At 36.7% G+C, this 17,850-nt stretch overlaps 1 protein-coding gene across 13 annotated transcripts in view; it reads right to left on the reverse strand.

Annotated features, from left to right (window-relative positions):
• The window catches only part of ERC1 (ELKS/RAB6-interacting/CAST family member 1), a 505,760-nt gene that overhangs the window by 225,172 nt on the left and 262,738 nt on the right, over nt 1-17,850 (reverse strand). The gene's annotated exons all lie outside the window — the stretch shown is intronic.

The following is a 17,850-nucleotide window of genomic DNA, read 5'->3' on the forward strand; positions in this document are numbered from 1 at the left end:
TTCAGAAGGAAAATATATGCTGGCAAAAATGTGTTAATACCAAAAATCAACCTGAACCAGGTAATCAACCAGCCAACTGCACCAATCACAAGAGTTTATGTCAGGTTGCTGCTTGCCAAGAAATAATTTTGGTGACAACAAGCCTTTTCAGAGGAAGAGGTGGGGGATTTGCCATTCACTGACTCCTACATAAAACCAACTTGTGTGATACTAAAACTGAGAACAGTGTAGAGACAAAACTGCAATATAACAAATCAGAGTTGTTAACAGACCCCAGGATGTTAGTGCCTTATACCCAACCAAAGTTTCCACGTTGATTGGTAACAGCTGCTAAACAGTGATAGCAAACAGACACATTTAGTGTTTTGGCACCTGAATCACCTTACTTTGTGCATATTTTCAGAAGTGATCAAGTTAATTCTCAGCTAATAGCTGTGAAAATAACTGTTGTAAGAATATATATGAATTCACATATCTACAAGCTTTACGTAAATATAAATCACTATCCACCCTTTAGAAAACTACCAGTAAGGATGATTCCATTTTAATCAGTTTAATTCATGTAAAATCTTATTTAAAACTGAAATGAAATGATATACCAAGGTACGTTCTTGTAACAGAAAATCAGTAATGGACAGCACCCTTTATAGAAGCTCTAATAAAGTGTGGTATGTGTCCATCTATGATGAACTCACCTTAAATCTCAAAAAAATCTCCCTCTCATCTTTCACTACTCCAAGCAAGGCATGGTATCAGTTTCTTATATAATTTAGATATTATGTATATACATAAGCAAGCATATAAAAACAACTTATTCCTCCTTTTCTATACAAAAAGAAGTCCACTTTATATATACTCTAAAATTTTTGGTAAGCTTTTTATTGAAATACAACACAAATACAGAAAAATCCATAAATGAAAAATCCAACTTGAAGAATTTTCTCTAAGTTGAACACACCTGTGTAATCAGAACACAGACTTATAAACAGAATATGAAGAGTTCCCCAGAAACTCATCTCATATCCCCTTTCCAGATGAAGAGTAGCCATTATTCTAGCATTCTACCTTAGTATTGCTTATTCGTTTATACAAATGGAATTACACAGAATGTAATTTTAAGTACAGATTTTCTTCACTCATGTGTTATGTCTATGAGATAGGAATTCCACTGTGTGAAAATAGCAAAATTTACTGAAGGAACTTTTGATTAAAAAAAAAAAAAAACAAAAAACTTTTTTCCAGTTTTACTGAGAAATAATTGACATACATCAATCCCTGTGTAGTATTAAGGCACACAGCATGATGGTTTGATTTACATATTTATATGTGAAATGATTACAATAGGGTCAGCTAACATGTATCGTCACATATAAATACAATAAAAAGAAAAGAATGAAAAAAACTAATTTCCTTCTTTTGAAATTTTTTTAATGTGTATTTATTTTTGAGAGAGAGAGAAACAGAGTGTAAGCAAGGGAGGGGAAGTAAGGGAGGGAGACACAGAATCTGAAGTATGCTCCAGGCTCTGAGACATCAGCACAGAGCCTCACGCGGGGCTTGAACCCACGAACTGCAAGATCATGACATGAGCCTTAGTCAGATGCTTAACCGACTGAGCCACCCAGGTGCCCCAATTTCTTCCTTTTGACGAGAACTCTTAGGATTTGCTCTCTTAACAACATTCCTACATTTATCATAGAACACTATTAGCTATAGTCATCATGTTGTACACTACATCCCTACTACTTATTTTATCTTATAACTGGAAGCTTGTGCTTTTTGACTACCTTCCTCCACATCACACTCATCCCACCTCCTACCTCTGGTAACAAGACTCATGTCTTTTTCTGTGAGTGAGAATTCATTTTGTTTTGTTTTAAATTTCACATATAAGTTAGATAACACAGTATTTGTCTTTCTCTAATTTATTTCACTTAGCATAATACCTGGAAGGTAGGTATAGCCACATTTTAATTTTTTAAATTAAAAATAATTTAAAAACTAGTTTTTAATATTAATGGGGTTTAGCTAACTAATTTTTTTCATTTATATTTCTTTTACGTTCAGAGCTTTTTGTATACTGGATAAGAAAATTTTGTCTACCACAAGATCATGGAAAGATTCTTTCTTCTAAATCTTTTATTAAATTACATGTTTCACATTTAGAGGTACAATATATATGCAACTGAATAAATACAGTTGCATGGTCAAATATTATTTTTATCAATTTGGATATCCAACTAAGTCAGCACTCTGAACAGTAGGAGGACTTTTACAGCCACGATAGTAAGGCACTTTCAGCCTACTGGCAAAAGATCTGAAATTATGTGAAAACTACTTACAAACTGTAGAAAAGATAATTTGACAATGCTTCATATTGTTCATAAACACCTTAAAATTTAATGAATAAGCAATGTGAAATGTTATATGTATATAAAAAAGGAATATGTATATATTCCAGAACCAAGAGCAATACACCCATCTATATACTCACTATCCTTTATACTTTATATCTTTTATACTCACTAGCTTTATAAGTGCAATTATCCAACTGTATCCCCCAAGTCCCCTATGATAGGTCATTACTATTCTTTTCTTTTTTTTAACGTTTATTTATTATTGAGAGACAGCGAGAGACACAGCATGAGCAGGGGAGGGGAAGGGGGAGAGGGAGACACAGAATCCAAAGCAGGCTCCAGGCTTCAGGCTCCGAGCTGTCAGCACAGAGCCCGACGTGGGCTCCAACTCACGAACCGCAAGATCATGACCTGAGCCGAAGTTGGATGCTTAACCAACTGAGCCACCCAGGCACTCTGGTCATTACCATTCTTAATTTGTTACTTAATCTCTTCCATTTCTTTATTTTTGCCTTTCGTATGTATTTAAAAATAAATCACTGCTTTATTCTATTAGTTTATGAACACTGTATAAATGGAACCTCCTGACTTTATTTCATCCAACATTATGTTTTTTCATGTAAAAAAGGGACCTATTCTATGTGTGTATTTCTGAACCAAAAGGACAACATACACCTATATAATTCACCACTCAGGAATTAAAAGCAATGAGAGCCAACAACTTTGAACACCACAGCACCCAGGCTATAGTTTCCCACTAAACTGAAAGGGCTTCTTAAAAATACAGCTGATTCTAGATTTGGGCAAGAAATGTACAAAAGGTGAACTTTACACAATTTAGGCCAGAAAGCAAGAGAAATGGGAATCATGGCAAAAAGGGATCATGACACAATCCTTATGAGAAAACAAGAAAAATATATCACAAGAAAGGAAACTACATAAGAATATACCTTCTGAATACAGAAGGTATTCAAAAACTAAAATCAAACTAAAATACTAAAAAATCAAACCCAGTAAGATCTAAAAATTGAGATTTATCCTAAGAATGCAAGGTTGGTTTAACACATAAAAAATAAATGCATTAAACCATATTAATAGAATATAGGACAAAAACACCATATGATTATCTAAGTAGATGTAGAAAAAAAGCATTTGGCAATTTCTAACAACCTTTCATAACAGAAACAGTCAAGAAAATACAAAGAACCTTTCTTTGGGTGCTTGGGTGACTCAATCAGTTAAGCATCCGACTCCTGATTTTGGCTCAGGTCATGGTCTCATGGTTGTGAGATCAAGCCCCATATTCGGCTCCTTCCTAGGTGTGGAGCCTGCTTAAGATTTTCTCTCTTGTTCTGCCTCCCAACACCTCTGCCTCTACACACACTCTCTCAAAACAAACAAACAAAAAACAAAAACAAAAAAATCCCAAAAAACAAACACTTTCTTAGCCTGATAAAGGGCATTTATGAAAAACCCACAGATAATATACTCTTTAATGATGAAAAACGTAATGCTTTCCCTCTAAGGCCAGCACCAAGAACAAGACTAGAAAGAATGTCCTTTCTCACCATTTCTGTTTAATATTGTACTAGAAGTAATAGCCAGGGAAATTAGAATACACAAAAAATTAAAAGGTACCCATGTTGGAAAGGAAGACAAAACTTTTTCTGGTTGAAAATGACATAATCTTATATAGTGAAAAATGCTAAGAAATCCTCTAAAAAATTATAATCAACAAGTATACAAAAGTTGCAGAATACAAGATCAATACACAAAAATCAATGGTCTATCCATACATAAGCAACAAACATTCCAAAAATGAAATTAAGAAAACAATTCCATTTAAAATAGCATCAGAAAATGGGGCGCCTGGGTGGTTCAGTCAGTTAAGCATCCGACTTTGGCCCAGGTCATGATCTTGTGGTTTGTGAGTTCGAGCCCCGCATCGGGCTCTGTGCTAACAGCTCAGAGCCTGGAGCCTGTTTTGGATTCTGTGTCTCCTTCTCTCTCTGCCCCTCCCCCTTTGTGCTCTGTCTCTATCGAAAATAAATAAATGTAAAAAAAATTTTTTTTAAATAGCATCAAAAAGAAGGAAATAGCTAGGTATAAATTTAATTTTTAAAATGCATAACATGTATAGTGAAAATTCTAAAAGATTACTGCAAGAAATTAAAGAAGATTTAAATAAATGGAAAAATATCACATTCACCAATTGAAAGACTTAATATTGTTAAAATGACAATACTCCCCAAAATGATCCACAGGTTCACCATAATCCCTATCAAAACTCTGTCTTTTTTTTGCAGAAAGTGACAAGTTGATCCTAAAATCCACATGAAAATGAAAGGGAGCCAGAATAAGAAAAATTATCTTGAAAAAATAAAATAAAATTGGGAGACTCTTACTTCTTGACTTCAAAACTTACTACAAAACTTCAAGGTAGTGTTGGCATAAGAATGGAAAAAGAGATAAAAAAAAAAAAAAAAGAACTGAGAGTCAAGAAATAAACCCTGTTATGGCAATATGATTTGACAAGAGTGTAAAGGCAATTCAATGAGGAAAGTGTATTCTTTTGACTCAAAGGTGCTTGGACAACTGCCATATTGCTTAACATTTTTAATTTTCCATGCCATTAGCTTCATGACAAAATTGAGTCACATATCCTATAGAATGCCCCACATATTGGGTTCAGTTGGTTATTTTTTCTATGGTGCTATTTATGCTGTTCCTCTTGTTTTCATGTTTCCTATAAAATGAAAGTTATATCTAAAGTCTTCATTAGATTGAGATTCAATTTGTCTTTTTAACAACAGTACTCCACAAATAAGGTTGTGTACTTCATGTTATAGCATATGAAGAGACACATAATGGTTGTCCAACTTTTAGCAACAACATTGATCATTGGGCGCAGATAGCAATAACCTGATTTCCTCTTTATAAATTTCTCAAGAAATATTTTATCAAGTTCTTTCATCACTTCAATAATAACCAGTATGGTTAAACATGTTTCATTTGTTTAGGGACCATATGTGCTGCTGCTTCTTTGCCACTCAAATCTTTGCCCCTCCCCCTGCCTCCACTGGCTTTTCTTATTCTCGTTGATTTGGAGGAATTTTAAACATATATTCTCAGAAACCAACATTTCATCAATTAAATATTTAGGAAATTACTTCTCCCACTTTGTACACTATGTGTTCCTTTTCATTATGGTATCTCTGTATGATCAAAAATATCTTAATATAAACAAATTCATTAAGCCTTTAAGATTTGTGACATTTACATCCTATTTAAGAAATCCTTCTTCTACCCAGGGTCATACGATATTCCCCACTTTTGTACTGCCTTCAGTAGACTGAATTAGCGGTCCCAATTATTCACTACACTACACTATTAGTATTCATCCACATCCTTCCCATAGTATCATGATGGGCAGAGTATACTGCCTTTAATGACCCTTATTCTGGCTTGGCTATATAACTTGCTTAGGCCATTGGGATGGCAACTCAGACACAAGCTGAGGCTCTTAATACATGTAGCTAGGTTGTAGTTCTACCGCTGCCAAAAAAACCCAACATTCTGAGTAGCTGCTGCCTTTCAGTTGGGTCCTAGAAAGAGCCATGTAGGCACGGCCAACCCCGTCAAGGACTAAAGCAAAGCCAACTCTACTAACCTTCCAATCTTTGTGACTAAGAAATAAATGATTATTATAGGTGTGCTAGAATTCTGAAGAGAAAGAGAAGCAATGGGATATACACTGAATACAGTATGTGTGTGTGTGTACAGACATACCTTGTTTATTGTGCTTCAAAGACCTTGTATTTTTTACAAACTGAAGTTTTGTGGTGACCTTGTGTCAAGCAAGTCCTTCTGTTGCCATATTTTCAACAGCATTTTCTCAATTCACGTCTGTCACATTGTTATTCTCCCAGTATTTCAAACTTTTTCATTATTATTATTTAAAAAAAATCTTTTTAATGTTTATTTTTGAGAGAGAGACAGAGCATGAGTGGGGGAGGAACAGAGACAGAGGAAGACACAGAATCCAAAGCAGGTTCTAGGCTCTGAGCTGTCAGCACAGAGCCCGACACGGGGCTCGAACCCACAAACCGTGAGATCATGACCTGAGCCAAAGTTGGATGCTTAACTGACTGAGCCACCAGGCACCCCACTTTTTCATTATTATTATTATACGTTATAGTGATGTGTGATCTGTGATCTTTGATGTTATTACTATAATTCTTTTGGGAGCACCATAAACTGCACCCAAATAAGACAGCAGACGTCATTTGCCAAATATCGTGTGCTCTATCTGCTCCACCAACTGGCTATTCCCCTGTCACACTCTCTCTCTCCTTAGGCCTCCCTATTCCCTGAGATACAATACTGAAATTATGCCAATTAATAACCCTACAATGGCATCAAGAGTTCAAGTGAAAGAAAGAGTCACAGATCTCTCACTTTAAATCAAAAGCTAGAAATGATTAAGCTTAGAGAGAAAGGCATGTCCAAAGCTGAGAGAGGCTGAAAGCCAGACCTCTTGCACCAACAACCACATTGTGAATGCAAAGGAAAAGTTCTTGAAGGAAATTAAAAGTGCTAGTCTAGTGAACACACGAATGATAAGAAAGTGAAACCACCTTATTGCTCACACGGAGAAAGTTTTAGTGGTCTGGACAGAAGATAAAACCAGCCACAGTGTTCCCTTAAGACAAAGCCTAATCCAGAGCAGAGCCCTAACTTTCTTCAATTCTATGAAGGCTAAGGGATGTGAGGAAACTGCAGAATAAAAATCTAAAGCCAGCAGAGAACTATTCATAAGGTTTAAGAGAAGTTGTCTCCATAACATAAAAATGCAAGGTGAAGCAGCAGTAAGTGCTGATGTAGAAGCCACAGCAATTTATCCAGAAGATCTAGCTCTGATAATTAATAAAGGGGGCTACACTAAACAACAGATTTTCTATGTACATGAAACAGCTTTCTACTGGAAGAAGATACCATCTATGACTTTCATAGCTAGAGAGGATAAGTCAATGCTTATCTTCAAAGCTTCAAAATATAGGCTCTTTTATTATGGGCTAACACTTCTGATGACTTTAAGTCGAAGCCAGTGCTCATTTACCATTCCAAAAATCCTGAAGCCCTTAAGAATCATACTAACTGTGCTCTGTGTTCTATAAATGGAACAACAAAGCCTAGATAACAGCACATCTGTTTACAACATGGTCTACTGAATATTTTAAGTCTACTGTTGACACTTACTGCTCAGAAAAGAGATTCTTTTCAAAATATGACTGCTTGTTGGCAATTCACCTGGTCACTGAAGAGCTCTGATGGAGATGTACAATGAGATTATTGTTGTTTTCATGTCTCTAAACCAATATCCATCCTGCAGTCCATCAAGAAGTCGTTTCAGCTTTTAAGTCTTATTATTTAAGAAATACATTTCGGAAAGGCTACAGCTGCCACAGATAGGAACTCCTCTATGGATCTGGACCAAGTAAACTGAAAATCTTCTGAAAAAAATTCACCATTCTAGATGCCAGTAAGAACATTTGTGATTCATGGGAAGAGGTAAAAATATCAACCTGAACAGGAATTTGGAAGCAGTTGATTCCGATCCTCCTGGATGACTGTGAGGGGTTCAAGATTTCAGTGGAGGAAGGAATGGTAGATAGAATAAAAACAGCAGGAGAACTAGAATTAGAAGTGGAGCCTAAAGATGTGACTTAATTGTTGTAATCTTATGATACAATTTGAACAGATGAGAAGTTGCTTCTTTTAGATGAGCTAAGTAAGTGGTTTCTTGAGATGGAATCTACTCCTTCCTGAAGATGCTCTAAAGGCAGGTGAAATGACAATAAAGGATTTAGAATATTATGTAAACTCAGTGGATAAAGTAGCAGACTTTGAGAAGACTGACTCCAACTCTGAAAAAAGTTCTACTGTGGGTAAAATGCTACCAAACAGCATCATAGGCTACAGAGAAATTGTCTGTGAAAAAAGAGCTGATGTGGCAAACTTCACAGTGTTCTTATCTGAAGAAATTGCAATAGGTAGTGGGCGAAAAGAGCAGACCTCAGAGAGCTCTGAACAGCTCCACCAACTCTAGCCTAGTCACCATCAACATCCCAGGAGGAGCTGCAGCTGCCAAAACCAGCCCCGTCACCATCACAGCAACCATGAGCAGCAAAGTGGAGACCTTCCAGTCACCCAACCACTGCCCCTGCCCCACCACTGCTGACGCCAAGCCTGACCCCACAGCTGATGATGGTGGCCTCCCATCGGGGTGCCCACCAGCATGTACAAGAAGGTTTTGGTAACAGTAGGATGGTTCAATGTAAGAAATGGATATGGTTTCATTAATAGTAATGACACCAAGGAAAATGTATTTGTACACCTGACTGCCATAAAGAGGAATAACCCCAAGAAGTACCTTCATAGTGTGGGAGATGGAGAGACTGTAGAGTCTGATGTGGTTGAAAGACAAAGGGTGAGGAGGTAGCAAATGCTACAGGTCTTGGTGGAGCTCGACTACAAGGCAGTAAATATGCATCAAACTTTAGCATTATAGACACTATCCACAGTGCAGGGGTCCTCCCTCAATTACCAGCAGAATTACCAGAACAGTGAAGGTGGGGAAAGCATGAGAGATCAGAGAGTGCTCCCAAGGCCAGACCCTACCACAGGCAAGAGTTCCCATTTTACTCATGTGGAGACCCTGTTGGCATCAACCACTGTCTTCCAATCTGCTTGTGCAGGGAAAAGTGCTCAAAGTGCTGACAACCAGAATTCAGGAGAATAGGTAGACCAGTGAGACAGAGTATGTATCAGGGTTATAGACAACAATTCCACAGGGGGCCTCCTCAGCAGAGACTGTCTAGAGAGGACAGCAATGAAGAAGTTAAGGAAATCAGGAAGATGAGACCCAAGGTAAGCAGTCACCTCAATATTGCTACCTCCACAACTTCAATTACCTACACATATGCCAAAAAACCCCCAAACGACAAGGTGGCAAGAGACAAAAGCAGATGATCCACCAGCTAAGAATTCATCTGCCTCCCCCTGGGCCCCTGCCCCACAGACTAGGGCAGGGCCAAGTAAATGCTGGTATAGCATCTCTGCCATCATCTGGGTTAGTCATCCAACAAGAAGAAATGAATAGGATATTCCGGCAATAAGAAATAAACAAAGGACTGGAGGGGAAGATTTTAAGTGCTTGCTTTTTGCCCATTAATCAGATAACTTGAACTATCAGCATTATCTATGGAGCATCACAGGGTTTTTATTATTCTTGCTGAAAGACATCTCTTTTTAGTAATGGCAAATATGCTAAAAAAAAAAAAAAAAGCCTGTTTTTTTCTCAATACACCTTTAAAGGTTTTTAAACTGCTTCATATCTGGTCAAGCTAATATTGTTAAAAGCCTCATTCCTGTTTGTAATAAAAGATTACAACTTGATTTTTTTCAAAAAATGTCAACAAACAGCAAGTACCTGTTAATAAAGGTCTTAGAAAGTTGTCCAAAAAACACAAAAAAATAGAAAGAGGAATTGCCACAGCTACCCCCACCTTCAGCAACCACCATCCTGATCAGTCACTGACACCAATATCAAAGTAAGCAATCTCCACCAGCAAAAATATTACAACTTGCTGAAAGCTCAGGTACTAGTTAGCATTTTTTAGCAATAAAGTATTTTTTAATTAAGGCACAAACATTGTCTTTTTAGACATAATGCTATTGCACACTTAATAAACCACAATATAGCATAAACATATTATATATATATGTATATGTTATGTGTTATATGTTACATGTTATATGTATATGTACACACACACACACACACACACACACACACACAAAGAAACCAAAAAATTTATTTGATTCACTTTATTGGCATATTCACTTTATTGTAGTGGTCTGGAACCAAACTGGCAATATCTCCAAGGTAGGGCTGTATATGCATGCATATACATACATACACATACACACACACACATTTCATTCAATATATGTCCCAACAGTTTTATCTGTGGGAACCTAACCAATAAATAAATATATATAAAAACTATATTAATGTTAATAAAATTAGATGTAATTACATTAATTACATTAATATAACATACTATAACTATTATACTAATATATAAAATGTTACACATATATTAAGATGTGCATTTTATAAGAAATTATATATAATGTGTAACATTCATATTATAAAACACACACACACACACACACACACACATATATATAAAATAAGTAATTGGCTCAGGAGATTATGGAATCTGACAAGTGCCGAGATTTGCAAACTAAATAAGCAGGCTCAAGACCCAAGAGAGATAGCTGTGAAATTCTGGTCCAAAGACAGGCACCAACTCAAGACTCAGAAGAGCCAGTGTTCCAATTAGGGTCCGAAGGCAGGCAAAAGCCAATATCCCAGTTCAAACACAATCAGGCAGGATTTACTCTTACTTGGGGGAGGGGAATCAACTGACCAGAAGGCCTGAATAAAACAGGATGAGGGCCACTCACATTAGAGAGGGCAATCTGATTTACTCAAGTGTATCAATTTAAATGTTAATCTCATCCAAAATACCCTCACAAAAACATGTACAATAAAGTTGACTAAATATCTGGGCACCCTGTGTCTCAGGCAAGTTGACACACAAAACTAACCATCACAATTTGCTGTTGTTTTGTGGTTGTTATACACTATCTGACTGAAAAGCTATCTAAGAGTGTTAAGTATTGTGTTTAACATCTGGTCTTTAAACTCCTTGAAATTGCTTTCTTGTGTATGGTGTGAGGTAGGGGGCCAATTTCATTTTTCCCCATAGGGACATCCAATGTCCATTTTTAAACAATCCATTCTATCCTAACCTTTGACATGTCATCAAGTATTTTCATAAGTATGGGTATGTTTCTATGCTATTATGATCCATTAGTTTGTCCATTCTTACACCAAAACATTAATTTAACTATAGCTTTATAAGGCTTAATATCTAGTAGAACAAGTCCTTCTCTTCTCAGAAGCTTAACTATTTTTTAATTTCTGCAAAAAATATTATTGAGTCTACCATAGGCCAGGCACTGTTCTACAACAGTTCATGAAAGAGACATAGATTTAGGACTATAACATATTTCAAAAAGTTTTATAATTTTCACCACAAAAATCTTGAACATTTTAATGATATTTATTCCGAGGCACTTTATATGATTTTCTTAATGTTTTAGTAAACAGCACCTTTTTTTAAAACGTAATTTTCTCTTTGATACAGGTTATAGAAATGCAACTGATTACTATATATTGATACTGTCTCTAGTAATCTTCTTAAATGCTCTTATCTATAGGTTTTTAATTTACTATTTAGAAAACCACATCATATGTACAATAAGAAAACAATTGTTTTCTTTCCTTCCAATCTGTATATTTGTTACTTTTGCTTGCCTTTCTGCATTGCCTATGTCTACCACAATGTTGAATAGGTATGATGACAGTGTGTACTCTATTTTATTCCTCATCCTAAAAGAAATGCTTTAACAGTTTTATTTGTATAAATTATAGTATAAATTATCTGTATAAATTAAATTATAGTATAATTTTTAATAGATATGCTTAATAGATATTTTTTATCAGGTTAAGAAGTTTCCTTCTTAGACATTTTTCCAAAAAAGACATACAGAGTGTCAACAGACACATGAAAAGAGGCTCATCATCACTTATCATCAAAGAAATACAAATCAAAACTACAATGAAGTATCACCTCACACCTCTGAGAATGGCTAAAATCAACAACACAAGAAACAACAGGTGGTGGCAAGGATGTGGAGAAAAGGGAACTCTCTTGCACTGTTGGTGGGAATGCAAACTGGTACAGCCATTCTGGAAAACAGTATGGAGGTTCCTTAAAAAAAATTACAAGTAAAAGTACCCGATGATCCAGTGATTGTACACTAGGTATTCAAAGGGATACATGCACCCTAATGTCTACATTTACATGCAGCATTACCCACAATAGTCAAGTTATGGAAACAGCCCAGTGTCCATCAATTAATGAATGGATAAAGAAGATGTCGTGTGTGTGTGTGTGCATGCGTGCGTCTGTGTGTGTATACAATGGAATATTATTCATCCATAAAAATGAATGAAATCTTGAAATTTGCAATAATGAGGATGGAAATAGAGAATATTATGCTAAGCAAAATAAGTCAGAGACAAATACCATGTGATTTTACTCCTATGTGGAATTTAAAGAACGAAACAAACAAGCAAAAGGAAAAAAAAGAGGGGACGGGGTAAACCAAGAAACAGACTCTTAACCATAGGGCACAAACTGATGAGTATCAGAAGTGAAGTTGATGGGGGGTGGGGGGGATGGGTTAAACAGGTGATGGGGATTAAGGACAGTACTTGTTGTGATGAGGACCAGGTAATGATGTATGGAAGTGTAGAACCACTATATTGTATACCTGAAACTAATATTACACTGCATGTTAACTAACTACAATTTAAATAAAAACTTAAAAACAATTCTATTGCTAGCTAGTTTTAAAAAATTAAGTAAAGTTCCTACATTTTTGAGATGATCATACGACTTTTTCCTACCAGCTTTTAATGTCATAGACTATAGTAATTAATTTTCTAATGATATCAATCTTGACTCCTGGAATAGGCCTAAAATGTCTTCATGCATATTTTTCTCTTTCACATACAGTAACTTTAAATGTTTATTTATTTATTTTGAGGGTGGGTACGGGCAGAGAGAGAAGCCTAAGCAGGCTCCACGCTCAGCATGGAGCTCAATCCTATGACCACAAGATCATGACCTGAGCCAAAGTGAAGAGCCGGATGCTTAACTGACTGAGCCACCCAGGAGTCCCCACATACACTAACTTTAAGTTGGCAATATTTTGTTTAGAAAATTTTCATTTATGTTCACAGTTGAGACAGGCCTAAATTTTTCCTTTCCTTGTATTAACTCTGTCAAGTTTTGATATGAAGTTATGCTAATCTTATAAAGTATGTTGGTGATTAATTACTCCCTCTTTTTTATTTTCTGGAATTCTTTCTGTAAAACTGAAATTATTTGTTCCTTGTATGTTTATTAAAAATCAGCAGTATAACGCTCCAGGCTTGAAATTGGTGGGAAATTTTTATTATGGACTCATTTTTTCAGGTTTTCTTTTTCACATTTAGCTAGTCTTGCTAAGTTTCATTCTTTCTGGCATTTTCTCATTTAGTCTAAATTTAAAATGTATTGGCAAAAATATCCTTGTATATTTTTAATACTTGCAGGACTTGTAGTTAGTAGCTCTTTGTCACTTCAAAAATTGTTCACCTTTTAGTATCACCAAAGGCCAGTCAATTTTCTTAATGTTTTCAAAGGACCAATTTGGGGCACTGTGCATTGTTTTTAAAAAGGGTGGAATGGGGCGCCTGGGTGGCTCAGTCAGTTGAGTGCTGGACTCCTGATCTGGGCTCAGGTCATGGTCCCAGAGTCATGGGATCAAGCCCTGTGTCAAGCTATGCACTAAGCATGGAGCCTGCTTAATATTCTCTCTCTCTGCCTCTGCCCCTCTCCCTGACTCAAGCACACTCTCTCTCTCTTAAAAAAAAAAAAAAAAAATGGATGGGGAAGTTGGTTGTCTATTAGGCTCTCTACCTTGGGCTGCCATGACCTTTTATTTCTTCTGCCAAGATACAAAGCCTAATGTTTGAGTACAACAGCTTATCAAGTACTTATATTTGAATTTCCTGACTAACCATCTCCTGAGAGTTTACTTTCTTGCCAATTTATGATACATATTTTATCAACCATCTTCAATTTTTTTTGTGGCAGTTATTTTCCCAGCATCTAGTCTGCTGTGTTTACAGACATGTTTTAACTTCCATACTTTCACTTATAGAATTTTGCTTGTTAGTAAAATGTAACTTTCTTAAAGGTTGCTTAACATTCTCGGCCATTATAGTGCCAGACCCACAGGGTATTCCTACTTCAGATTATATATACAACCAAATAAGTTTTAAAACATTTTTGTATTTAAGGCTAGAGTGGTACCACAGACCAGGATTTCAAAATAATTATCTCATTTGTGCTTGGGCTCCAGCCAGGGAAATAGTTTCAAGGTCAAATTGAAATACTCTGTTACTTTTCCACAACCCAGAGAACACATTCAACTACCTTCATTTGGGTATCTATTCCATCACACGCCTACCACACAGCAGCTATACAGTTTTAGGTATAGTCACTGAGAGACAAAAGCTGAGTAGAAGAAAAGAAGAGATATATACCACACTAAAGAGCGAAGAAATTCTCCACCATTTAAAAACGTGCTCCAGGTCACAGTATGTCTTCAAAAACATATGTTTTAAGACACAAAAAAAGTCCAGGCCAGAGCTGGGATTCAAGTATGTAACTTAACTGCCTCCAGTAACATATTAAGAGAAAGCACAGGGCTTGACAGTGTACACTGCCAGCAGGACCAGATGGTTTGCTTAAATCACAAGCTAATAAACTTTTACTCAGAATAAGAAGAAACAATTTATGGCTTTACCACAGACCCATTTTCCTTAAGAAAGCAAAGCAATTAGGTGCTTCAGGTGTTGGCAGAGACCGCATCTTCAAGTTTCCCACCTTCTTCTGTTCCCCAGCCGAGGGGAATATACTCTTTTGCAGTCTCCAAGATGCTTGTGGAAAATCTTGCTATAGTTTCTTAGGAGGGTAAGAAGCATAAGTCTCCAAAGGAATGAAGTGATTAGAAGAAAGGAGTGCACGAAAGAAGTACCTAGAGGTTAAACATTCATCACAGAAATCATTTCACTTGAGAAGTCCACTCACTCTTTAGATTTCAAAGAAATTCTAGATTACAACCCACTCCATTATACAATTAACAAAAAAATTTTTCAAAAGAAAAAACTGTTACCAAGCTCCTGAGTTGAGAAGCATTTTTGAAATATTAGTGAGAGCTTACTTACATGCATACATATATACTTCCTACCATCCTCTCCCAACACACACCTTAAGGTATCACACAATCACTTCTGTTGAGAATTTAAATTTACAGAACTTCTGAAACAGATATATGCTAGCATTTATACTAGAAATCTTCTTTTTCCTGTTATGTTCTTTTTATCAATGTATGGTAATTCTTTGACAAGATACACACCAATAGTACAGTATTTCATGAATAGGGAGGCTGGAGCTATTGTAATAACAACAGTAACAACTTACATTATTTGAATACTTTGAAGTGTTCTAATAAATGCTTTACAGATACTGTTTCATTAAATCCTCATAATGATCCTATGAGTCTGTATATTAGGTATTATTATTATCTCACTTTTACAGAAGACAATACAGGTTTGGAGGGTTAAAGTGCCTTATTCAAGGTCATACAACTAGAGGAGACAGAACCAGGATTCTAAGCTAGGCAGTTAGACTTCATTGCATTCAGAGTTAATGTTGCTTTGCTACAATACCAGTCTTCTAAAACAGTTTTCCATAATTATATCTAATAAATCATTCTGGGAAGTGTTCCCAGGCCCAGTCCTGCATCTTTCCATTCTCCCTTCTCCCTCTTTTCTCCCATCCCCTGAACATTTAATTCCTACCCTGTGCAGGTACTATGTGTTAGACATTGAAGGTGCAACAGAAAACAAAACAGATGTATTTCTGTCTAGCTGTTGAGCTCTGAGTCCACAGTCATTAATTAATAAAATTCATAAATATTTAATTACGAATTGTGTATAGTGTTATGTAGAAGATATGTAACACCATGAGAATAAGTAACATGAGGCCTTGATCTATATTTTGGGGGCCTAGAGAGTTTCCCCAAAAAAGTAAAGAGGAGATGGGGACAAAAAGGGCATTCCAGCTTGTAGAGTAGCCTTAAAGTGGGAAAGCACATAGAGAAAAGATACAAGGTCTGATAAAGAGGAGAAGGGTGCAAATGTGGCAGGAGAGAGAGGAAGGGGCTAGGTGTAGAAGAATCTTGTAGGGCATTATTAGGAATTTTGGCTTTTATCCCAAAATGCAACAAGAAGGTACCAATGGGATCTGATTAAATAAAGGAACAAGAGGATTCAGAATGTGAAAATGAGAATTACTAAAATAATGGAATAAGGAATATAAACTAAATAGAGAGGGAAGAAAAGACAGGGAATACAGACGGAAGGAAAGACGAGGCTGCTGGATTAGAATAAAAAAAAGGGGGGGGGGGAGAAGTTCAAATGAACAAGAAAGCTGAAATAACAGGCAACTGTGTTTAGAGAGGAAGGTACTGTAATCAGCGAATGTGGAGGTGGGCTAGATTACAACAAGGTTTAGAATGCCAAATATGGGATGAAGAAAGTCAAGGGAGACAGGCTACTGGTCAAGAACCTGAAAGGACAAAGTAACAAATTATCTATGCAGATTCTGAAGTCAGTGAGATAACAAGTCTTCAATGAAAGCCTTCAATGCTCTACCTGCACAGCATGAGACTAAAAGAAGTAGGGGTTCTAACCTTAAGAATGTGATGGAATAATGCTCTGAAGGTAGAACAGGAAACAAGAAGGATGAGAGTCCTACCTTTAACCCTGAGGTTCAGAATAAACACGTATTTAACACCAGAAAGAGTTGCTGGAAGTTGCCAGGGGAGAGGCCAAATTATACTCCAGACAAATAAGGTGAAGGCTGGCTCAGGAAGAAAAAGAGAAAGTCAAATACAGTACGATTTCACTCATACGTGGAATTTAAGAAACAAACAAATGAACAAATGAGACAAAGAAACAAACCTTTTTAAGAAATGTAGACATTTCTTGGGGCGCCTGGGTGGCGCAGTCGGTTAAGCGTCCGACTTCAGCCAGGTCACGATCTCGCGGTCCGTGAGTTCGAGCCCCGCATCGGGCTCTGTGCTGATGGCTCAGAGCCTGGAGCCTGTTTCCGATTCTGTGTCTCCCTCTCTCTCTGCCCCTCCCCCGTTCATGCTCTGTCTCTCTCTGTCCCCAAAATAAATAAAAACGTTGAAAAAAAATTAAAAAAAAAAAAAGAAATGTAGACATTTCTTTTTCTTTTAATTTTTTTTAATGTTTATTTATTTTTGAGAGAGAGACAGCATGCAAACAGGGGAGGGGCAGAGAGAGAGGGAGACACAGAATCTGAAGCAGGCTCCAGGCTCTGAGCTGTCAGCACAGAGCCTGAGGCAGGGCTCGAACTCACAAACTGTGAGATGATGACCTGAGCCGAAGTCAGACGCTTCACCAACTAAGCCACCCAGGCATCCCAGAAAGAAACTCTTAAATACAGAGAACCAACTGGTGCTTGCCAGAGGAGTGGGGGGGTGTGGGGGGTGGGTGGAATAAAGGGGGTGAAGAGTTCCCTTACCATGATGAGCACTAAGTAATAGAAGAATTGTTGAATCATTATACTGTATACCTAAAACTAATATAACATCATATGTTAATTATATGAGGAGTAGGAAGAAGTTAAGAATGTATGTGCCAGGCAGG

This window comes from Acinonyx jubatus, chromosome B4 (assembly GCF_027475565.1).
Source record: "Acinonyx jubatus isolate Ajub_Pintada_27869175 chromosome B4, VMU_Ajub_asm_v1.0, whole genome shotgun sequence".
Lineage (NCBI taxonomy): Eukaryota > Metazoa > Chordata > Mammalia > Carnivora > Felidae > Acinonyx > Acinonyx jubatus.